General features: G+C 41.4%; 1 long non-coding RNA gene across 1 annotated transcript; it reads left to right on the top strand.

Moving 5' to 3' along the window:
- Window positions 1-596: 596 nt before the first annotated feature.
- LOC123724505 (uncharacterized) lies at window positions 597-12304 on the top strand. The gene is made up of 3 exons (XR_006757064.1): window positions 597-859; window positions 2927-3208; window positions 11984-12304. It is a non-coding gene; the product is annotated as an uncharacterized lncRNA (long non-coding RNA).
- Window positions 12305-24824: the final 12520 nt, after the last annotated feature.

The following is a 24824-nucleotide window of genomic DNA, read 5'->3' as shown; positions in this document are numbered from 1 at the left end:
ACATATGATACAAACACTACGTAGAACAAATGATGAACCTCTCTGTTCGTACTGTTTTTTTAATTTTGTTTTTGTTTTGGTAAGCTACAAATACATATATTTTTTTATTCAATCAAAGGCAATGTAGTTTTTAACTCGAATCGATTGTAGCCCTAGATATTTTATAGGCTACTTGTTAATGGAACTTTAATATTGATTATGTTTTATTTTGAATCTATTATAGATATTAGAAAAGTAAATATAATCGAATGACATACATTATTATTAATAGGCATATCAGTAATAGGCCTTTTTGTTGTCATAGCCTGAAAGAAGTGGTGCTATATTGTAATTACAGGCTAAACTGTATAAACCCACTTAAAGTCCATGTTATTCCAGGTCTTATTGGTCTTTTAAAAATTACTTTGTTGCTTTGCTGTCAGTGTCCTGTCTTCACGCCACATAGACATCTACGAATAGAATAAATTGACATCTCTAGAATAGAGAATAATTCTTCCCCTCTTATTTTTGGCCATCATTTTAAAGGAAATGTATAGCCTAATTGTCATAAACATATTTAAATCATACATGTCATTCCTTCCTCTCTTAAGGTGTCTGATGAAGCACGCGATCACTACCCGCTCACCAATCCGTCATGAGTCTGAGGCAGCAAGACAAAGTAGTCTACGAAAATGTGAACCGGAGGTCGTTTTCTGTCTTTGGTTATCTAGCTGTATGAGTGTTAAATACCTGTCATAAAGCTAGATAACCGAAAGTAGAAATTACTTCCACATTCTTGTTCTGGTGGAAAATAAGGCCTAGGGTATGCCTACAACTAAGTTAGGCCTTTTGACAAGTTTCGCCAAGTTCCACCTCAAAGGTAAGCAACACGTCATGTTGTTAATTTTAAAACAATTAACATATTTGTTGTCACACTGCTTACAATGAAATTGGTACAAAAGTATGGTCTTTTAATATTTTGTAAAACGCTTACAAATCGAATCAAATCAACAATAAAAAATTGCAGACTTTTTAATTTAAGACAAAAAAATATGAACAGATGTACGCCTAGCCTACTTTTCTCCCAACTCACTGACATCGTAAAACATTTCTTAGTTTTGATATGGCCCTCTCGACAGTTTCTCTTGGCATATTTGGCAGTTTCCTAATGACTATGTTTGTGGCCTAATAAGGACTACAGGCCTCTCTTTACATTTGTAATAAATAAATAGTTAAACATCGTTGCATTTTTTATTATGGATTGGTGCTACCATAAAAGCTATTTATACAGGCACATGACTCAAATAATTTGGTGGGACATATGTAAATGTTTATACTAGGGCCTGATGTTGACAAATGTTTTTCGATTTCGATTTAATTTTGGTTGGTGGCATTAGTCGGGGTTGTATGAATCTGTTTCGATTGGTTGGATTAGTTTGTCTTCTTGGGGCGATTATCCGCGGAGCCTGGCCACTTGGGAGCTGTCCCGTCCCTTCTAGAACATGGTGCTGAATGCTAAACAGCTCGCGCCCACTCGGAGAGAACGGCGCGCGCTCTCTGGCGGCGTTTCAACTTAAACCACCACCCTGCCAACACTTTGTCATCACCACCAATGTGTACACAATTAGGCCTCCTAACTGAAATTAATCTATTTTACAATTTGGCCAAATTTTACAGTAGGCCTATTCCTTATTCAAGCCATTAGGAAAACAAAAAATGTAAGGATGTTTGAAATAATGGTCAAAGCACTAAGTGTTTCAGGCAGTGTAGGCTATTTGAATAAACAATACACTAGCAATGCAACTGAAGTTGAATGGTTTAGGCCTACTCTAAGAATACACCCATGGGTAAGAAAAACACTTGCAGACTGCAGTTAAAATGAAAGTGCATCTGAGAGCTTGGGAGTAATTTTACCAATACCTTGACCTCTCAATAACAAGGGCAGGGGCATCCAGGATACAGGGCTTGAACATCTGAACTTGGTTCTTCACCTACTCTGTATGCTTTGGGCAGAGAATTAAGCAACTGAGATTGTAAAGCCTAGAGAGCTCTAAAGTGAGATGAGTTTTCATTCATCCCCTTAACTACCTGCTGCAGCGAAGCTCACTGTCAGCCCATGCCTGGCTAATTGCTTTGATTCAAATAGGGAGATTGGATTTATGCGAAAAGTCCAAGGTCTTTTCCCTTGCAGGCATGGACCAAAGCTTTCACTCAGTGTGGTCTTCACAGTATTCTGGGAATTCTGTATGCCATCACAAAATCACAAAATCTTGCAATAATATAGATTTTCTTTGATTCCATTAATTGTGGTGTTGTTAGCCTGGTTGTATGATGTAACAATTATGATTTGGGGAGAGGCTTCTGGGAGAGGCGTGTGTGCGTGTGCTTACCATACGATCTTCCAGAGGCAGCTGACAGAAAATTCACCTCTGTGTTAGTAGAATGTGTGTAGAAGTATGGTATGAAATAATTACTAAATCATTGTGTTAGTAGAATGTGTATTAGACGTATGGTATGAAATAATTACTAAATCACTGTGTTAGTAGAATGTGTATTAGACGTATGGTATGAAATAATTACTAAATCACTGTGTTAGTAGAATGTGTATTAAACGTATGGTATGAAATAATTACTAAATCACTGTGTTAGTAGAATGTGTATTAGACGTATGGTATGAAATAATTACTAAATCACTGTGTTAGTAGAATGTGTATTAGACGTATGGTATGAAATAATTACTAAATCACTGTACAATTGGTTTCTGTATGTTATCATTATAGTGAACTAAAGGAACAATACAGGAATGTTGTGTTCACATTTGTCTCTTATAAATAAACTGCAGAGGTAGTTGCCATGGTTTCATATCTGCAATGATAACCTCATATCATAGTGTCTGTTTTTAGTATTAATTCTCATGTCCTCTCTCCTCCACCTGCCTAACTCACAGGCGACTCGTTCACAACATGGTGTGTTCAAGGAGCACAAATAGGGGACAGAATCATCAACAAAAAGCGAATGAGGAGGTGAATTGCCACACAATACCCCACCCCCTTTACCCACCGGCCTCTAATGCCATCTGTACTGCAAAATGGGAGACAAGAGACGCCGTGCCTATGCCAAGAGGGGGACAAAGCCAGATCTCCAGAGGATGGGCACGCTGAGAGCAGAGAGAGGAGCCATCTTGGGAGACATTGCTGCAGAACCTAAGATGGCTGGGCTGGCATAAGACGTGAGTTGCATTTTGGTCCTGTGTTTGGTATCAGCGGTGGGGGTGAAAAATAGTTAGGGGGTGATGAAGGGAGGAGGGTGTTCCCTATTTCCTCACACCTCACACTTCTTCCCTCGCCTATCTGATCCTACTAATTTGAATAGAAGGGGTTGGGGCGAGGTGGAGGAGGCAGAGGGCTGGGAGGCAAACAAAATGAATGAGCTGGCACCGATTGGAGGATTGCAGGAAAGCCTGCCATTTTCTCTTGTCATGGCAGCTTTTTGCTCTTTACACCCCTCCCGCCCCAACGTCTTTTCCTAGTTTACAGTAGAGGAACACATGCTGAAGGCCTATTCCTCCCACTCAAGTAGAATATGTTATTCTGAGAAGCCCTTGATTATGTTATGTAATAATGTAACCGTATTTTGACAATATAGTTGGTTATTCTTTGTTGTGTATTAGAGGGTGGCAGGGACATTTTTGTTCTGAAAGGCTAAAGGCTTTGTGCTCTATGAAAATATGCTAGCGTGGGTTGTGTTGATGGTTGGTTTGTTTGATGCAAATAGTTATTAATTAATTCTCAATCTTCTTTGACTTTTTCTCATTATGTTTTTGTTCAGATGAAGACTAATATACAGTACAGTTGTTGTATCTTACTACATCAAACACACACTACTGTGTAATTGAATGATAATTGATCTAGAATAATTATTTAGATATTGTGGGAGATTATCAAACACACATCAAGCACGATTTACATTTACATTTTTTTGTAATTTAGCAGATACTCTTATCCAGAGCGACTCACAGGAGCAGGTTCGATTGTAAAACAGGAAAGGCTCATACTCAGCTGTTAATTGTATTGTGTGTTGCCATTCTCAAATTATTATTTTGTTAATATTAATCTATATAAAAAAAATGGAATCAAATGTGTGTGTGTGTGGTGTGTGTGCATGTGTGCGTGTCTGCATCTGTGTGAGCATAGTTTACTCACAAATTACTCCCACATTTCTGTATATACTCTACTCCCAAATATTGGTGATAAGACACGGAGCCATTATCATCACAAATATTATATAAATAGCATTGCATATATTGCTCAACTGCCTTGATTCATGGTGGTTGCAATGGTTGTGTGTGTTCGCAATCCTAATCAAATGACTTCCAATGTATCCACTACTGTGGTAATTAAGCTCTATGAACATGCAAAACACACTCACACCAAAATCAGACTTGTGTCTGGTATAAATAACGCCCTGTGCCCCTGGCGGTTTCTGCCACAACCTGAAACGGGGAGAGAGAGAGTGTGCTTTAAGGGCCAATGTGTGCAGCTGCAGCCTGAATTCGCGTGTTAATGAACAGAGCCTTCCGTTTTCACATTATCATTCAGCCCCACTTTCTCTCCCCCTCAATGGCTGTTCACCCACCCCTACCCCCTCTTAACACACCCCACCCTTCAAAAAAGCCCATGCTTTCCCACCATTGTAAGGGCTGGTGGTGCGGCGGGCCCTGGGTCTGGAGGGCCTGGGGCCGGGGCAGGGTGGGAAAGGCCCTCCAGACTAGACTATGAGCAGATGCTACAGACATTAGACTTTCACAGCCAATCAGAAGGGTCTTGTGACCGACTGAGTTTAATGTGTGTGTGGTGTGTGTTTAATATGTGCGTTTGATATGTTGGTGGGTAGGTTTACACAGGTTTACACACCAGAGTGCCACCTGACTATTCAATCTGCTCTGCATGTCTAAGAGGGGTGTAAATCCTGTGGACTGGGACATTCTTTGACAAACGTATAGGAGATTTTACTGCCATTATATGTACGCTGACAATATATACAGCACCAAGCAGGCATATGATAGAAATATAAGTTGCAATACAGGTGAAATGTTACTCATCACTCTTATTTTGATTGTATGAGAAACATTGTATTTTGCATTGTGGATTGTGTTGCCTTAAGTGATAAAATAGATTTGGAGACAAAGCCAGGGAGTGTTTCAGTATTATCAGTGGGTCTGACGTGCTTCCTCTCTGCCAAGTTCTCCTCCTCTACCTAATGTTTCTCTGTTTATCTCTGGGGCGCATGGTACAGGTTCCACAAAGGGACCAGGTAAAGATAAAGAAAAGACACTGAAACACTGGATGCATCAGAGGGAATCTAATGGTATAGTAGTCAATTTGGGTGAAGTAGATGAAAAGTGATGTATTGATTGACTGAGCATTGTCAGCAAACCTGTGTGTTTAAACAGCGGACTAATCATCCAAATTCTTCATCATGCAGGTTTAACGAATGTGTCGTTTATATTTAGAAGGCTGGTTTCTCAGACCCAGATTAAGACCGGTCCTGGACTAAAATACACTTTAAATAGAGAATCTCCATTGAGCATGCTTTTTAGTCCAGGAACAGACTTAATCAGAACCAGTGTCACACTTGTCTTCAAGAATGGACCAAGGCGCAGCGGGAATGTGGATACTCATAGTTTAATTCCAAACACAAGTAAAGCATCCACAGGGAAAACAATAAACGGTACTCACAAAGACAGGAACAGTTTTGCAGGCACACAACACGCAGTGCAAAAACAACTACCCACGAAAACCAAACAAACACACACCTACTTATAGGACTCCCAATCAGAGGCAACTAGAAACACCTGCCTCCAATTGAGAGTCCAGCACCCAAAACTACACATAGAAAAACAAACCTAGAACCTATACCAAACTAACACACCCCACTACACCACACACAAAACCCCATAATACAAAACAAATATACCTCTGCCACGTCCTGACCAAATATAATAGAAATAATACCTAAATATTGGTCAGGACGTGACAACCAGCCCATAAAGTATTGCCCTTTTTATTCAGATGAATGATACTCACAGCTCTATATATACTGTAACTGCATTACGGCGATTTGTTTTATGTATATACAGCATAAGTGCAGCTATGATGGAGACAAAAGAGAGAGACAATTTGCTCATATTATACTTAATCTCTTTTTCTAATAAAGTGGTGTACCGCGTTATAGCAAACAAAGAGAGAAAGAAAACCTGTTTGACAGACAATCTGCTTTTTGACAAGGTAAAAACAGCTATAGAATGCCATTTCTGATGACAGTTGCTCATCGAAAAGGGGGAAAGACAGATGGGTGGAAAGGAGTGGAAGAGGACAGGGAGAGAGATGCAGCGAGATGCTAAGGGGGAGGAGGAGAGAGACAAGTGACAGTGTGTAGAGGGTGAGCTGCCATCTTTCTTCCCTCTGTCTCCCCACGTAGAGCACAAGCTACTGTAAGTAGAGGAACAGTGAGACACACGCTCTTCCAAAGGATCTCAATGGGTTGAATTGCATGTCAGTAATGGAGCATTAGGGGGGGATACGTGTGTGTGTGTGTGTGTGTGCAGCTCTATGTGACAGATGGTACAGTCGTTGGCAGGGGCACAGTGGCGACCGAGGCAGATTTGTCAGGCGATCTAAATGTATTCATGCTCACTCTACTAGTATTTAGGGAGACAGGTTTTTCTTTCAAATACTGGAAGCGTGCATGCATGCATTTAGACCCCCCATCCAGCCCCAGTACTGTCCATGCATATCTGTTCAGTGTTCACAGACATGCACTGTTCCCCTATGTGTTTTCTTTAATGATATACTAAGCCATCGTTGCATTAAATGAAGGAAAGAACACAGTTAGTTCATATGAAATACATTCTGTCCAACAGTTCCAAATCATATGAATTTGGTATGGAAGTAAAACCTCAATTGTTATCTAAACAGAAATCAACTCTAACACAAAATACCAAAATGATCCAAAACAAGTCAAATAGCTTGATGGTCATTATAACGTGCTGGTATTGAGATGCTTAAGGAGGAAGACTTAAATCTGTTCTTAAACAAAGACCCAGGTTTCAATCAAGACTGTGGTCATGTCCATTCAGTGATTGGTCATGGAGGTCAGTGGCACTAAGACATGGTGTCAAGAGGATTTGGGATCTAAATGTTCCCAAGATTCCCCCTCCTGTGTATGCATACCTCAACCATAGATTTGACCTTAATCTGAACAAACGTAGCTATCCATATAGGGGATGTAATGTGTGGGCTTTGGTGACCATCACAGAAGGAATTAGAAAATATATTATAGCCAAGCATTAATTGAATCATATAACTGTTGTTTGAGGTTTTTGGATCTGTTGGATATTTTTTCTAAATTGATTTTATTATTTGAATAAAGTATTTTCTAATGTTTGGAGTTATTTCAGTGATTGAGAGTCATACCAAAAAGTGATCATGTTTATTTATTGAAATAGGCAAGTCACGTCTTATTTACAATGACAGCCTACCCCGGCCAAACCCGCGCCGCCCTATGGTACTCCCAATCACGGCCGGTTGTGATACAGCCTGGAATCTAACCAGGGTCTGTAGTGACACCTCTAACACTGAGCTGCAGTGACTTAAACCACTGCGCCACTCAGGAGCCCAAATATGTGTGTTCTTACACTTCCCATTCTCTATATGTAAGTTAAGTAGTCCACAAACAGGTAATGAAATAAGTACAGCTCCCCAGTTTCCTCTCTGGACTGCTCTCTCGCGCTGTGGATAGTATAAACGTTCACTCTGATATACACTGCTCAAAAAAATAAAGGGAACACTAAAATAACACATCCTAGATCTGAATGAATGAAATAATCTTATTAAATACTTTTTTCTTTACATAGTTGAATGTGCTGACAACAAAATCACACCAAAATAATCAATGGAAATCCAATTTATCAACCCATGGAGGTCTGGATTTGGAGTCACACTAAAAATTAAAGTGGAAAACCACACTACAGGCTGATCCAACTTTGATGTAATGTCCATAAAACAAGTCAAAATGAGGCTCAGTAGTGTGTGTGGTCTCCACGTGCCTGTATGACCTCCCTACAATGCCAGGGCATGCTCCTGATGAGGTGGCAGATGGTTTCCTGAGGGATCTCCTCCCAGACCTGGACTAAAGCATCCGCCAACTCCTGGACAGTCTGTGGTGCAACGTGGCGTTGGTGGATGGAGCGAGACATGATGTCCCAGATGTGCTCAATTGGATTCAGGTCTGGGGAACGGGCAGGCCAGTCCATAGCATCAATGCCTTCTTCTTGCAGGAACTGCGACACACTCCAGCCACATGAGGTCTAGCATTGTCTTGCATTAGGAGGAACCCAGGGCCAACCGCCCCAGCATATGGTCTCACAAGGGGTCTGAGGATCTCATCTCGGTACCTAATGGCAGTCAGGCTACCTCTGGCGAGCACATGGAGGGCTGTGCGGCCCCCCAAAGAAATGCCACCCCACACCATGACTGACCCACCGACAAACCGGTCATGCTGGAGGATGTTGCAGGCAGCAGAACGTTCTCCACGGCGTCTCCAGACTGTCACGTCTGTCACATGTGCTCAGTGTGAAGCTGCTTTCATCTGTGAAGAGCACAGGGCGCCAGTGGCGAATTTGCCAATCTTGGTGTTCTCTGGCAAATGCCAAACGTCCTGCACGGTGTTGGGCTGTAAGCACAACCCCCACCTGTGGACGTCGGGCCCTCATACCACCCTCATGGAGTCTGTTTCTGACCATTTGAGCAGACACATGCACATTTGTGGCCTGCTGGAGGTCATTTTGCAGGGCTCTGGCAGTGCTCCTCCTTGCACAAAGGCGGAGGTAGCGGTACTGCTGCTGGGTTGTTGCCCTCCTAGGGCCTCCTCCACGTCTCCTGATGTACTGGCCTGTCTCCTGGTAGCGCCTCCATGCTCTGGACACTACGCTGACAGACACAGCAAACCTTCTTGCCACAGCTCGCATTGATGTGCCATCCTGGATGAGCTGCACTACCTGAGCCACTGGTGTGGGTTGTAGACTCCATCTCATGCTACCACTAGAGTGAAAGCACCGCCAGCATTCAAAAGTGACCAAAACATCAGCCATGAAGCATAGGAACTGAGAAGTGGTCTGTGGTTACCACCTGAAGAACCACTCCTTTATTGGGGGTGTCTTGCTAATTGCCTATAATTTCCACCTGTTGTCTATTCCATTTGCACAACAGCATGTGAAATTTATTGTCAATCAGTGTTGCTTCCTAAGTGGGCAGTTTGATTTCACAGAAGTGTGATTGACTTGGAGTTACATTGTGTTGTTTAAGTGTTCCCTTTATTTTTTTGAGCAGTATATATTAACCCTGGCTCATGGGTCGTCTCTGGGTGTGTGCGCATTTATTTGTGGGTCCAATGTGGGTCAGGCTGGCCTCATCAGGCCTCCTTAATGTAACTCTTGCCGAGACTAATCTAGCACAAAGCCTTGTCCTTAAGTATCTTATAGAGGAAGACACAGGAGAAGTTTCTATATCCAGGACTTTTCAGATTATGTCTGTCTGCCCCTAGTAGTCCTGGAGCAGGGGTCTTCTGTGCTCCAATGAAAGTAGATAAGAATTAGGTGACTGAGCTTACAGTACTCTTATGCTGTATAATCACACTAAGGGAAGATGAAGTTTGGAGGAGGGAGGATGGGGTGACCTGTTTTTTTTAAATCTTTGCGTATCTCTTAATCTGATTTGAAGATGTATAGCTACTGTATAGTATTATCTACAGTTCCGTAATTATTGTGTTTTTCCTTCTCTGAAATACTTCAGGTTTGCGAACTGAGAGAAGCGGGGAACACTTAGAAAGAGGAGTGTCAGTTTTCCAGTGTCAAGTACAACACTGTATAGATTTCTAACGCTCAGTTCTTACTGATACTGCATACTGGTTCTTTCTCCATTTTGATCATTCTACTACTGATTCTATATTATTTGACCCGATTTATATTTGACAAATATCACCGTCTTATCAAAAGTTATATAATGAGCAGGCTTTTTTGTTTCTACATTTTTTTGTATTATTAGTCAAGTTCGTCAAGTTCATGTTCATGGCTGTCAAGCTGCCTGGTCTCTGGCCAGTGGGAGAGGTGGTCTTGGAGGTGGTGCGGAGGAGTTGTTTTTCCCTTTGACCCCTGTGGAGGTTGCTAGGGGAGGGAAGTGCACCAGTGAGAAGGCTGAGCTGTCAGAGCTGTCTAAGACACATCAGCCCCCACCACACACACACACGACACAGGCCCAGAGCTGGGAGATGTCAGCTCTGAGGGAGGGAGGGCTTTATGCTCATCAGACACCTCCTTACCACAACTCCAGTCTATCCCACCACCCCACTACAATTCCAGTCTATCCCACCACCCCACTACAACTCCAGTCTATCCCACCACCCCACTACAACTCCAGTCTATCCCACCACCCCACTACAACTCCAGTCTATCCCACCACCCCACTACAACTCCAGTCTATCCCACCACCCCACTACAACTCCAGTCTATCCCACCACCCCACTACAACTCCAGTCTATCCCACCACCCCACTACAATTCCAGTCTATCCCACCACCCCACTACAATTCCAGTCTATCCCTCCAACTCCACCCCACTATAATTCCAGTCTATCCCCCACCCCCACTACAATTCCAGTCTATCATCCACCTCCACCCCACTACAATTGCAGTCCGTCCCTCCACTTCCACTACAACTCCAGTTACCCAACCCCCACTGGCACCCCAACTTCAGACACACAATCTAGCCCACCATAGGCACACAGTTCACCCCCAAAACCCAAGTACTCAGTCTACGCTCCATAGCTCCAGTCTGGCCCCTCCTTCAATCTACCCCTCTGTAGATCTGTGTAGGGTAACCCCCACCCTTGGTCTCTGTCTAGACTCTACCTCAAAGTCTACAACAACACCCTCACCATATAGAAGAGAATCATGCATCCTCGGCCCTATATTAAAACTTTTCCCTCTGCCACTCACTGCATGCTTTGCCTACGCATATTTGAAGTAGTATGCTTCTGTTGTATTGTCTTATATTGTTGTGTTGAATTGAGGATTCATTTGGATGGCATAATCCTCTAGTGTTACAGATCCACCTTATGGCTGTGGTAAGGCCAGGACAGATAAGTTTTACTTTTCAGTGTAAAATAACTGGTATGTCAGTCTGTATGTGCCAGTGTTTGCGTTTGTAAGTCTGTTTGTGTGTGAGTGTGGTCCCCTTCGAGGTTGTACCCGTTCAGGAGAGGGGTCTTGCGAATGAAAGGGTCTCTATTTGCATACGCTGCATGCCGTCTGAGAAGAGGGAGCAGTCAAAAAATATATCAGAGGTGGACAAAGAGAGAGAGGACAAACCCTGCATTGTGGGGCTGGTGAGAGAAAGAGACTGTTTGAATGGGTGAGTGGGTGAAAATTGACAGAGAAAGAGTTTGGGCTGGCTCCCTGAAGTGATTAAAGCCTACAGAGCTCCATTCATACAGAGTTAAAATGGAGGAGAGGAAACGCACACAGCGCAGTGCATGCAGGGCCTATTTGCCGAAATATTGAAAAATACTGTTTGCATTTTCAGGCTTGAATAAATGTTTGAAAGTGTCTAAAATGAACAAAAAATAAAGATGAATTATGTTATGGTAGCCTAAATAATGATTGTGGACTGTGGAGGTGGCTATCATGTTGACCAAGGATCTGGCATTGTTATGGATTGTGTAAGTGTTTCGGGTAGGCAGTGAAATGCATTTCTAGTCAAACCTTGTAGGGTGTCGTTCTGCTTGATTGAACATCTGAGCTTCCTATAAGCTTGCCAATAAGCTTGCATACATTCGTGTGTGCATGTGTGTGTGTGCTCGTGTGGTTGTCTATTAACGCAGGTTTTGTAGCTCTTGTCCTCATTCTAATGCTAATGATTCTTAACCATTATTTCTGTCCTATATTCTCAGGTTTGGATGTGGAGTGGTCAGTAGGGAGGGAGATTCTGCATACTCTATTGGTGTTCCGGTACAGTATGGACCAAACCACTAAACAACCATCAGACTGTTGGAAACCATCTCTGTCACTGTCATACAAAGTTTATACAACCAGAGGACCACGACAAGGAAGAGGGAAGATTTGTGCAATTTAGTTTTATTTGTGTGTTTTTTGTTAGCAATAGTGTAATGATTCGATTTTCTTTTTTACTACAATTTGTTTCTATTTGTCTTTGTTACTTCTTTTTTATATTTATTATTTGAGTCTTATTTTTGTATATATTTATATAGTTTTAAATACTATGATTATTTGTGTTGTTCCAAATGTCTGAATAAAAATTACAGTTAGTGCAGAATGGTGCTGCTTTTTGTGTGTGGGGGGGCTGAACAGGGGGTTCACCCAGGGAGCCATACAAGCTAGAACCGCCACTGCTTAAGAGATACGTTGCCCCCCCCACCCAAAAAATAAAATAAATAATCTCCTTCTATAGAAGAATGGGGGCGGGACAATGTCTGAAAATACTAATCTCAGCACCCAGAACCAAATCACAAGAGACTAGAAAATACTGGAGAAATCTGATATTTCTTTCATGGAATCCATTCACACTTTGACTTTCATTCTTGATTCATTTTGTTGTTCTTTTACTGATTCAATTAAATAATCATGAAAAACATTATGAACCCACTTATGCTCTCAAATCACAAGTGACAGTCATATACTCAGCTGTATTTGATGTAAAAGTACTGCAAATGTATGCGCGTACGCCTGTATGCAAGTACAGTGCCTTTTGTAAAGTATTCAGAACCCTTTACTTTTTCCACATTTTGTTACATTACAGCCTTAATCTACAATGGATTAAAAAAAAAATTCCCCTCATCAATCTACACACAATACATTTACATCATTTAGCAGACGCTCTTATCCAGAGCGACTTACAGTAGTGAATGCATACATTTCATTTCATGCATTTTTTGTACTGGCCACCCATGTCAGGTTGGATGGAGAGCATGGATGTACAGCTTTGTCCGGGCTCTGGCTGGGCCACTCAAGGACATTCAGAGACTTGTCCCGCTTGTCCCACTCCTGCTTTGTCTTGGCTGTGTGTGTAACCGATGTGAAATGGCTAGCTAGTTAGCGGTGGTGCGCGCTAATAGCGTTTCAATCGGTGACGTCACTCGCTCTGAGACCTGAAGTAGTTGCTCTGAGACCTGCAAGGGGCGTGGCTTTTGTGTTGCGATGGGTAACAATGCTTTGTGGGTGTCAATTGTTGATGTGTGCAGAGGGTCCCTGGTTCAAGCCCAGGTTGGGGCGAGGAGAGGTACGGAATCTATACTGTTACATGTGCTTAGGGGTGTTGTCTTTTTGGAAGGTTAACCTTAGCCCCAGTCTGAGCGCTCTAGAGCATGTTTTACCAAGGATCTCGCTGTACTTTCCTCCGTTCATCTTTGCCTCAATCCTGACTAGTCTCCCAGTCCCTTCCGCTGAGAAACATCCCAACAGGGATGGTGCCTGGTTTCCTCCAGACGTGACACTTGGCATTCAGGCCAAAGAGTTCTATCTTGGTTTCATCAGACCAGAGAATCTTGTTTCTCATGGTCTGAGAGTCCTTTAGGTGCCTTTTGGCAAACTCCAAGCGACCTGTCATGTGCCTTTTACTGAGGAGTGGCTTCCGTGTGGCCACTTTACCATAAAGGCCTGATTGGTGGAGTGCGGCAGAGATGGTTGTCCTTCTGGAACTCTAGAGCTCTGTCAGAGTGACCATCAGGTTGTTGGTCACCTCCCTGATCAAGGCCCTTCTCCCCCGATTGCTCAGTTTGGAAAGGAGACTAGCTCTAGAAAGTCTAGGAGTCTTGGTGGTTCCAAACTTCTTCCATTTAAGAATGATGGAGGTCACTATGTTCTTGGGGACCTTCAATGCTGCAGAAATGTTTTGGTACTGTTCCCCAGATCTGTGCCGTGACACAATCCTGTCTAGGAGCTCTACGGACAATTCCTTCGACCACATGGCTTGGTTTTTGCTTTGACATGCACTGTGAACTGTGGAACCTTATATAGACAGGTGTGTGCCTTTCCAAATCATGTCCAATCAATTGAATTTACCACAGGTGGACTCCAATCAAATTGTAGAAACATCTCAAGGATGATCAATGGAAACAGGATGCATCTGAGATCAATTTCGAGTCTAATAGCAAATGGTCTGAATACTTATATAAATAAGGTATTTCTATATTTTTTTTTTTCATTCTAAAACCAGTGTTTTGCTTTGTCATTGTGGGGTATTGTGTGTAGATGCTGAGGATTTTTTTTCTTCAATCCAATTTAAAATAAGGCTGTTACACAAAATGTGTAAAATGTCATTGGGTCTGAATACTTTTCCAAAGGCACTGTATGTGGATGACATTGCTGTATGTGTGTGTGCATGTACGTGTGCATGCGTGTACGTGTACATGCATGCAAGTATGTGGATGACATTGCTGTTTACAAACCCTGAAGAAAGTGATTTCGCATTATTTTCAATAAAATTATGCAATTTGCATTGTACAATGATCATTTGTGTCTTGCTTCATGTTAATCAATATTTTAAGTGATGGCAAATGTAGGGAACCAAAATAACACATTGGGTGGGGAGTAGGACTAAGGACACCTGCACCAAACTGGAATTAGAAAAGTAGCACAGGAGTATGGTGATGAAAACAATTGTAATCTACCATGCTGCAAAATAACTTTGAAACTGGCCAGTGTCAACTAAGCAAGCAACCTATAATTTAGCCGTCATGTTTAAGTACATTGGTACATTGGACAGCGCCACACAAACAACAATGTTGAAATACAATTGGTTAGGCTTCAGCTCTTTTCTTTTGCATTTAGGCTTATAACACAATAATTTATGCAGGTGGGAGTAAAAAAACAATTGTGGACGAGGCGGACGATGCGTTCTGGAAGTGGTTCGTATCAATCAGGTTGTCTGGTATTTTGACAGATTCACACGCAAATGTGTGAGAAAGTGTCTCCGCGTGACCCCACCGCCAGCTGCCATTAGGCTACTGAATGGCAGTGACGTGAGGACCAGACGTTAGGACGTGCACGGAATCTACCCCAAACATTAGGCCTTCCAAGCACATGCCTTACTAAATTTCCCCTGATATTAAAATGGCATTTGCAGGGTGGCAGGGTATTTTGTACTGTGCTAAAACGTATGCCTAGACAACATACGAAAAAGTGCTAGAAAATACGAATTCAGTATTTGTTGTGTGAATTTCTATGCCTCAGACACGTGATAAAATGTCAATTAGTAGGCTAAATCTAATGTATTAGAATATTCTCATATTTAACGTTATAATTTCTGAAATAGGTCAAATCTGAAGTTAGAATCATGTTTTGATGTAGTTGTTTACTCTGACAAGAGACTGCTCCTAATTCTTGATTTAACAGATTTGATTAGTGACACCATTTTTTTTTTACACCAAATCTGGATTAGGATTATAGTGTAGGTCTGATTCGATGGACCCTACAATATCTCACCCTTGACCTCAATCAGTCCAAATTCAACAACACGTGGACAGGAGTAAGGTCAAGAGGGGATTATTTATTTGTGTTTTATAGTCAAAACATGTTTGTTGGTGACAGACAAAATGTAGTAAATTAATGCTTATCATTGGTATTGTTGATAACACTTACAAAGTTGTCTAGGATATTGCTTAATTTAGATTGAAAAACGGTGCAAATATTGATGTTTTGTTGGAGTGAAATTATTGAAATACATTGAAATGTAATACAATTGCAGAACTGTTATAAACTATGATTATTCACTTAGATTTTTTTCTAACAAATATTTTCTTAAATTGATAAATCATGATATTTTCTTGCATCTCCCAAAGACAGAATTTACACAACTGCACAAGTAATCTTACAAATTGTGCATTGACTGTGATATTACACATGTATTTCACATGTATAAAAATATTTCCTGAAATATAAGGCAGCAAGCTCTCTTCATCATGAATATAATAGTCTGTATTGTAGTTTATGATCACAAGTGGACGTAATTTGTCTCATTTGACTGGACAACAAAGGAAAACACAGAAAAATGTATATATGTATATTATTATAATTTAATGTAATGTAATATTTATTTATTGTAAAGTATGCCTACTCTCCACCTCCTTTGTTAGTATTGAGTCAGTTAAATTAGCAGCTTGAGGTGATGAAAGCATACTCCTTGATGAAACAAAGTGGGTCCGAGGCACAAGGACCTGTTGATATAATGTCCTTGTGGCGGCTAGAGGTTGGGGTCAGGAGGTCAAGCTCTGGACAGTCCCCCAGAGGACAATAAACAGTGCCAGCGAGATATCAAGGTCAGGGGTCACAGCCAAAGATCAAGGGCCAGTAATTAAGTGGCTATTTCCTGCCATTCCCCAGTGACCGCTTGGCTGAGATTGACAGGCAGAGGCTTGGGGAGGTCTTTGATGACCAGGCTTTACCAAACACTACATGGTGATGAACTAACTAAACTAACTAGTGATTACAGCCTATTCACCACAATCAGGAGACTACTGGAGGGAGCAATACTGGGACATTTTTCTGGGATATTTACCACACAGTATTTCAAGCATAATATGTGGTAATCTGTATAATACTGTAGTAACTACAATTTTGTTTATTTTATGATTGATAATTGATGATTGCATAATGTTAAAATCATGTTGTCTTGTGAAAAGGTAATAATTTTACATTTTTTATATGGCAAGTAGTAAATGAAAGAATCGGAAGATTGTGTTTATTTTCCAATTCAGCAGTCAGTGGGGGCTGGAAGTAAGTTTCACAGTGAGAGAATAGGAATTGTTTATGTTTCTATCCAGTGAGTGTATCAACCGTTAGCATGAGAATAGGCATGGGTCCTGTGAACTTCTCTGACCCATTGACCTCTCTCCCGGGATGTAAATAGTACCACTCGAGAGCTGCCCGCTCTCTCCGTCAGACCTGAGTCATGCCTAAACTCCTAATCAGGCTGATGTAATGTATCCTACAACCCCCTTCTACACATCCTCACCCCCCACTTCTTCAGACTGGGGGTACAGCAGTTTGTTTAAGGCATACACCAACCCCAATCCCAAACTATAGGGTACCCCACCCTCATCCAGTTTATGGGCATCTGGACTTTGACATTGGAGGAGTCTGAGGAGCTGGTATGAGACAACAGGGGCCCCTTTCTCTTCCTAAAGAACCTGGGCCTTCACATAATCACTAAGCTGTTTGTAGCTAATCCTAATTAGAATGGTAAAAGTATCAGACTGGTGTCACTCTGATGATAATCACTCATTTCACATTCAATACCAAAGTGTCACTGAACTGGAACAGCTAATTCAAAGGTGTGAATTATAATAAGGATAACATGCAATGGGCATAAAACGTGATGCAGAAAGCTGGTCTGAGAGGATGATATTTGTATCAAAGAGATAGTGACAGAGCTTCAGTGAAATGTTCAATATTCTCAGCAATGGAGTCTCAGATGCAGTCATTGAGGGCTGGCTTGAAAGACTGACACCTTTCAGGCATGGAGAAGAAACATTTCAGGCTGTAAAATCCAGTGTCTCATGAATGTCAGGAATATAGCTAAAAAAAAGCCCTTCATAAGAGAGAATGTGCATCTTGGCCTATTTAATTACACCTTCTGAGAAAATTGACTTAATTTAAGCTTCCTTGACAACTTGTGCCTTGTACCTTTAATTCAGGACATCTCATTGTTTGCAATTGGTTTGAATGAAATATTGACACAAAACATTAGGCCACTTAACCAGCAAAACCTTATTTGTAGCCAAGGCCTATTGGGAGAAAGGGGAGATTAATTAGCAATACAACTACATATGTCAGATTGGCTAATTTATGGTATGGATTCGAAGTGCTGAAAGTAACCACATAAGATACTTCCAATGAATCTGTAACTGGCTTACAATTCAGGACCGGACACAAACAGTGAAGGCCTATTTCATCTGTATTTATGCACATGATATGGTTCCAGTTTGTGTCTTTATATATTCAATAATAACCGTTTTATTTAGGTCGTATGCGTTTTCATCATTAATTGTTATGAAATCGTCGAATAACTTGCAATAAATGATAGATGCAATTAATGTAAGGTCACAATCAATTAGTAAGAATGTCAGACATCACTCTCTCAATGCATTAGATTGGGTAAATGCTCTTAAGTCCGTGGCACTTGCTATACGATACAACGTAAGCCTCACTCTCAGAATAATTGCAGCGCTGTTAGTAATACAGTTAAACTGGAACAGTTAACAGCTGGGTAATGTAGCCCTATTGGAGGCGAGCGATGTCTGGCTCTCTTCCCAGAGCATAAGTAGGGCTCAAAACAAGGTGTGAATATAATGTATTCAACATGGTTATACATCATTGTCTTAATAAATCATATTATTTCATACCTTACCTTAGATCTGTAAAATTGGTACACAACATGTAGGCCTATAATATGAATAGCTCCTTGTCCTCAAACGTTTTGCTATATTTGGAATATAAATGTTGTATATTACATTCTCGCATTTCTTACGAAATTACAGTATATTGTTCGAATTGATTTTCGTACAGTTACACTTGCTACAACACAATGGCAAATCAAATAAAAGTTTGTTCCCATTTCATTTCTTGATTGAATCCTCACATTAGCAATTAATGGTAGGGCTAATTGTTATCAAACTTGGAATATGTCAACGAAACGTCTTGAAAAGCCTTTCTGCAAGTGAAAGTGAATGTTCTGCTGCTCTCTTATTCAATTGAGAAACAAAACATTTTAGTCGAAAGTGGGCTACAAATATTTCACAGTCAAATAATTGACGTTTATTAGTGCAATTATTTCTCAGACTGTTTTGTTCTGGCTGTTGTTCAGGCCTTTCCTTCTGATGAAGGCAACATAACCTAGGCCTACACAATGTGTGAAACGTAAATGCTATAAAACGAAAACAAGAGGGAGAGAGGGAAATAGAGATTTTGGCACACATTTTCGTTAATTCGCTTCCAGTATATTGTAAATTAGTATTTATATATATATATATGTTTTTAATCTTCGTATTTATACTTGTTTACAAAGCAATTTCTTATGGCGCAAAACTGCCTTAAATATGACCAAACGTAAAAAATAAAAAAGGCACAAAAAATCTCTAACGTTGATCAACCCCTGAATTATTTGGAAGTATAAAAGGATTTTATTGTTTCTAATTTAATCGTGTGATTTTATAAATCCCATGGTCTTGAATTGACAGAGATAATAAGGGAGAAAAGTGGTTGCTGATCCACCTTTTCCTGTCACTCCCTGACACCCACGTCTATAAGGTATGCATGATATACACTGAGTATACAAAACATTAGGAACACGTGCTCTTTCCATGACATAGACTGACTGGTGAATCCAGGTGAAAGCTATGATCCCTTACACTTCAATCAGTATAGATGAAGGGGAGACAAGTTAAATAATGATTTTTGCCTTGAGACAATTGAGACATGGATTGTGTATGTGTGTCATTCAGAGGGTGCATGGGCAAGATGAGAAATGTAAGTGCCTTTGAATGGGGTATGGTAGTATGTGCCAGGTGCACCGGTTTGTGTCAAGAACTGCAACACTGTTGGATTTTTCACATTTTTCGCTCAACAGTTTCCTGTGTGTATCAAGAATGGTCCACCACCCAAAGGACATCCAGCCAACTTAACACAACTGTGGGATTCTTTGGAGTCAACATGGGTCTAATGTTGATGTCCAATAGTGGAGGAGAGGAATGCAGAGTACACTCAGCCTCCCTCCTTCTTACAGCAAGAGACAAACAAATAGCCCATTACTGCTTGTAGGCTATGCACTAAGGAGGTTGAATGAGAAACGTGCAATATCATCCGCCACTCTAGAAAACAATCCAGCCAATTTGAGTAACTCATTAAGGGTGTATTCAGAAAGGTGAAACATTCCAAACATTGCATATAGAAATGTGCTAACGGGATCCCTCCTATTCAACATGGCAGACAATCTGATTTGTTCTACACAGTACATTTCTATCTGAACGTTCTGTAGCGCTGCAACCCTGAAAAGAGCTCAGGATTCATTAGAGCTATTCATTTATTAGCCAGTGAATAAGAGGTAGATTCATGTTGTCTGTGTTTGCCCCTGGCTTGAAATGTGTTTGGATCGGTGGCATATCTCCGAATGTTATCTTAGCTCTTAATGGCAGGATTTATCTTCCAGAGACAAAGAAGGAGAAAGAGAGGGAAAACAGAGACACAGAGAGAGAGAGAAAGAAAGAGAGATAGATGGAGAGGAGGAGAGAGAAAGAAAGGATGCTGACAGTCAGGGAGAGGGGGAGCCATCTGAGCTACATGATACATGGACTGACCAGGTGATCAGTGCAGAGAGGATGAAGCCCATCCTCTCTGTTAAAGATCAGTCACAACAAAGAGGCAGGGATGAGAGTGAAGTATGGATTGGTTGAAACCAGGGGGAGTCACCAAAGGTAAAAGGTAGAGTGTATTTGAGCTATGAGTTATGGATTCAGAAACAGAATAACGTTACTAAGAACAGTGGCTGAAACTATGTATATTTAATAGCAAATAATAATAAATAATGAAATTGAATAGAAAATTGTCTATCATATTTTACAGGTCTGAGGTCACTTTATTTTATTTATTTAACCTTTATTTAACTAAGCAAGTCAGTTAAGAACATATTCTTATTTACAATGACGGCATAAATATAGGACAAAACACACATCATGACAAGAGAGACAACACTAAATAAAGAGAGACCTAAGACAACAACATAGCAAGGCAGCAACACATGACAACACAGCATGGTAGCAACACAACATGACAACATGGTAGCAACACAAAATGGTAGTAGCACAAAACATGGTGCAAACATTATTGGACACACACAACAGCACAAAGGGCAAGAAGGTAGAGACAACAATACATCACGCAAAGCAGCCACAACTGTCAGTAAGAGTTTCCATGATTGAGTCTTTGAATGAAGAGATTGAAATAAAACTGTCTAGTTTGAGTGTTTGTTGCAGCTCTTTCCCAGGGATGTGTGTGCTTTGGGGACCTTTAACAGAATGTGACTGGCAGAACGGGTGTTGTATGTGGAGGATGAGGGCTGCGGTAGATATCTCAGATAGGGGGGAGTGAGGCATAAGAGGATTTTATAAATAAGCATCAACCAGTGTGTCTTGCAACGGGTATACAGAGATGACCAGTTTACAGAGGAGTATAGAGTGCAGTGATGTGTCCTATAAGGAGCATTGGTGGCAAATCTGATGGCTGAATGGAAAAGAACATCTAGCCACTCGAGAGCACCCTTAGCTGCTGATTTATAAATGATGTCTCCATAATCTAGCATGGGTAGGATGGTCATCTGAATCAGGGTTAGTTTGGCAGCTGGGGTGAAAGAGGAGCGATTACAATAGAGAAAACCAAGTCTAGATTTAACTTTAGCCTGCAGCTTTGATATGTGCTGAGAGAAGGACAGTGCACCGTCTAGCCATACTCCCAAGTACTTGTATGAGGTGACTACCTCAAGCTCTAAACCCTCAGTGGTGGTAATCACACCGGTGGGGAGAGGGGCATTCTTCTTACCAAACCACATTACCTTTGTTTTGGAGGTGCTCAGAACAAGGTTAAGGTTAGAGAAAGCTTGTTGGACACTAAGAAAGCTTTGTTGTAAAGCATTTAACACAAAATCCGGGGAGGGGCCAGCTGAGTATAAGACTGTATCATCTGCATATAAATGGATGAGAGAGTTTCCTACTGCCTGAGCTATGTTGTTGATGTAAATTGAGAAGAGCGTGGGACCTAGGATTGAGCCTTGGGGTACTCCCTTGGTGACAGGCAATGGCTGAAACAGCAGATTTTCTGACTTTATACACTGCACTCTTTGAGAGAGGTAGTTAGAAAACCAGGCCAAAGACCCCTCAGAGACACCAATATTCCTTAGTCGGCCCACAAGAATGAAATGGTCTACCGTATCAAAAGCTCTGGCCAAGTCAATAAAAATAGCAGCACAACATTGCTTAGAATCAAGGACAATGGTGACATCATTGAGGACCTTTAAGGTTGCAGTGACACATCCATAACCTGAGCGTAAACCAGATTGCATACCAGAGAGAATACTATAGACATCAAGAAAGCCAGTCAGTTGATAATTAACAAGTTTTCCAACACTTTTGATACAGGGCAAAATAGAAATAGGCCTATAACAGTTAGGATCAGGTTGATCTCCCACTTTAAATAAAGGACGAACTGTGGCTGCCTTCCAAGCAATGGGAACCTCCCCAGAAAGGGGAGACAGGTTAAAAAGTTTGGAGATAGCCTTGGCGGTGATAGGGGCAGCAACCTTAAAGAAGAAAGGGTCTAAACCATCTGACCCAGATGGTTTTTTTGGGGTCAAGTTTCAGGAGCTCCTCTAGCACCTTGGACTCAGTGACTGCCTACAGGGAGAAACTTTGTAGCGGGGCAGGGGAAAAAGAGGGAGAAGCATTGGGGATAGTCGCATTATAAGGGTTGGGAGATGAGGAAATGTTGGACGGGCAAGGAGGCATGGCTGAGTCAAATAGGAATCCTGACTTAAAATGAAGTGGTGATTAAAGAGCTCAGCCATGTGCTTCTTGTCAGTAACAGCCACATCATCAATTTAAAGGGACATAGGCAGCTGTGAGGAGGAGGGTTTATTCTCCAGGTCTTTAACCGTTTTCCAGAACTTCTTGGGGTTAGACCCACAGAGAGAGAACTGCTCCTTAAAGTAACTAACTGTGGCCTTCCGGATAGCCTAAGTGCACTTATTTCTCATTTGCCTTAACGAGAGCCAGTCAGCCTGAGTATGCGTGTGCCGAGCCTTTCGCCAAATGCAATTCTTGAGGTGGAGTTACTCTGCAAGATCACAGTCGAACCAGGGGCTGAACCTGTTTTTAATTCTCATTTTCGTTATGGGGTTGTGATTGTTAACAATACCACTGAAAAAATCAAAAAAGAAGGTCCAAGCGTCTTCGACAGAGGGGATCAAGGTGATTCTATACCATTTTATAGAAGGGCAACTACACTTCCTTATTTGGCCTCGTTTTAGATTTGGTTCATAAAAAAATGCTAGCGGCCATGACTGATTTCAAACGTGAGTTTGTTTCGGGGTGTGGTTTGATGTGGGTGTCTATTGTGTGTGTTTGCAGGTGGGAAGAGTTCGCCAAATTATTTAGCCAATTAATTTCAGCCAGCTGGTGTTCAATCTTGGCATAATTGGTTTGACTTTGGATAGCCTATCTCTGGGGATAGTTAGGGACCGTCAATAAATCACAGAATGTAAATGGTACAATATTTTAATGTTGCACATCTTTCAGTTGTCTCATTTTATGCTTTCAATATTTGAATATGAATTTATACAATGTATAGTTTATGGTTTGAGGTTTATAAGTAATTGAAATTTGGAGCTAGTTACCTTTTAAAATATTGTCGCATGTACATAGTGTAATTTACAGATGGTCCCTAACTAGCCCCATTGGGATATCGAATTGACCATGGACATTATGATTGGGTGGTGTGCAGCTGTGCTCCAAATTGATGATTACTTGGATGCTGCCAGCTGTGGACATGTGGGCAGAATGAAAATAAACCCAACCCATGGAAAACTGTTACGGTACCCTTCATTCCGTGGCATACAATCTTGTCCTAACCTCTTGCAAATCTCAGTTTTGGACGAGACTGACTATGACCAAAATGATCCTATTCACACTTTGTAGTCAATTTTGACTCGATCCCACATAGGCCATTTTCTAAACAAGAAGTTGCTTTTTGGAGGCAGTCGCTCTTTAACAACAACATTAACAATTTAGCAATTATAAAGCAATATGTCCTGTCATATGCTTAAACATAAGCTAATGCTTTTATTTTAAAAAATCCATTGGCCATATGATATGGATTGTTCATGCGCTTTATTGCTGCAATTATTTTAGGTCTTTGGGTCCATGTCTATAGGAATGCACTAGTCACATTCCAACAGGCTGACTCAATCTGATTACCATTATTTCCCATGCACATCAATGCAGGCATGGGCCATCAACCATGTCTGATGTGTGGCTACCAGGCTAACCTTTGACTCCAGTCTGTCTGGAGGGACACTGTGACAGGGGGGTCAAGGTCAATGGGAAAGAGGGATGGGAGCATATTGAGCATATTTGTGGGTGCTAGGCGTCCCAGTCTGGGAGAGAAGGTTCCAGAGTGTTCCAGATGTCTGGTTGAGAGAGGAAAGATTGTGTATCACACACCCCTTAGCTCCTCACCCAACCCCACTCCACCCCTCTGTTGGTTCCCCTTACCCCCTGGGCCCGAATGAACAGGGGGACTGCTGAGGGACTGTCTGGGTACTGGCGGAGTGCTGGTTCCCAGACAGGGATGTGTAAAGAGGGTACACAGACAAACACAAAGAGGTACTAACATACACAAACACACATATATTAACTGCATAAACACATTATATCCTTATATGCAAATAAACACATGAAATCAGAATCCCACACTGTATATCTGCACTGTCTATTAAGACATTGGAATGTACATGAACACCACATTGATTCACTTTGCATTTTACAAAGCAGTCTGAGGGCCCTGGGAACCTAGTCTTGACTGGGGGAACAAAGAGTTGTGATGGATGTTCTGGTGGGGCCCAGACAGTCAGCAGACATGTAGTGGACTCACTGGGAGTTTAGGTGGCACTTGATTGACTGAAGAGATGGAGCATACTTCCCCCTTCAGGCCATAGTGAACTGGGCTGGTTAT

This window comes from Salmo salar, chromosome ssa10 (assembly GCF_905237065.1).
Source record: "Salmo salar chromosome ssa10, Ssal_v3.1, whole genome shotgun sequence".
Taxonomy (NCBI): Eukaryota; Metazoa; Chordata; class Actinopteri; order Salmoniformes; family Salmonidae; genus Salmo; species Salmo salar.
Note: the sequence above shows the minus strand (reverse complement) of the source record. Positions and strands in the feature narration are given on the sequence as shown.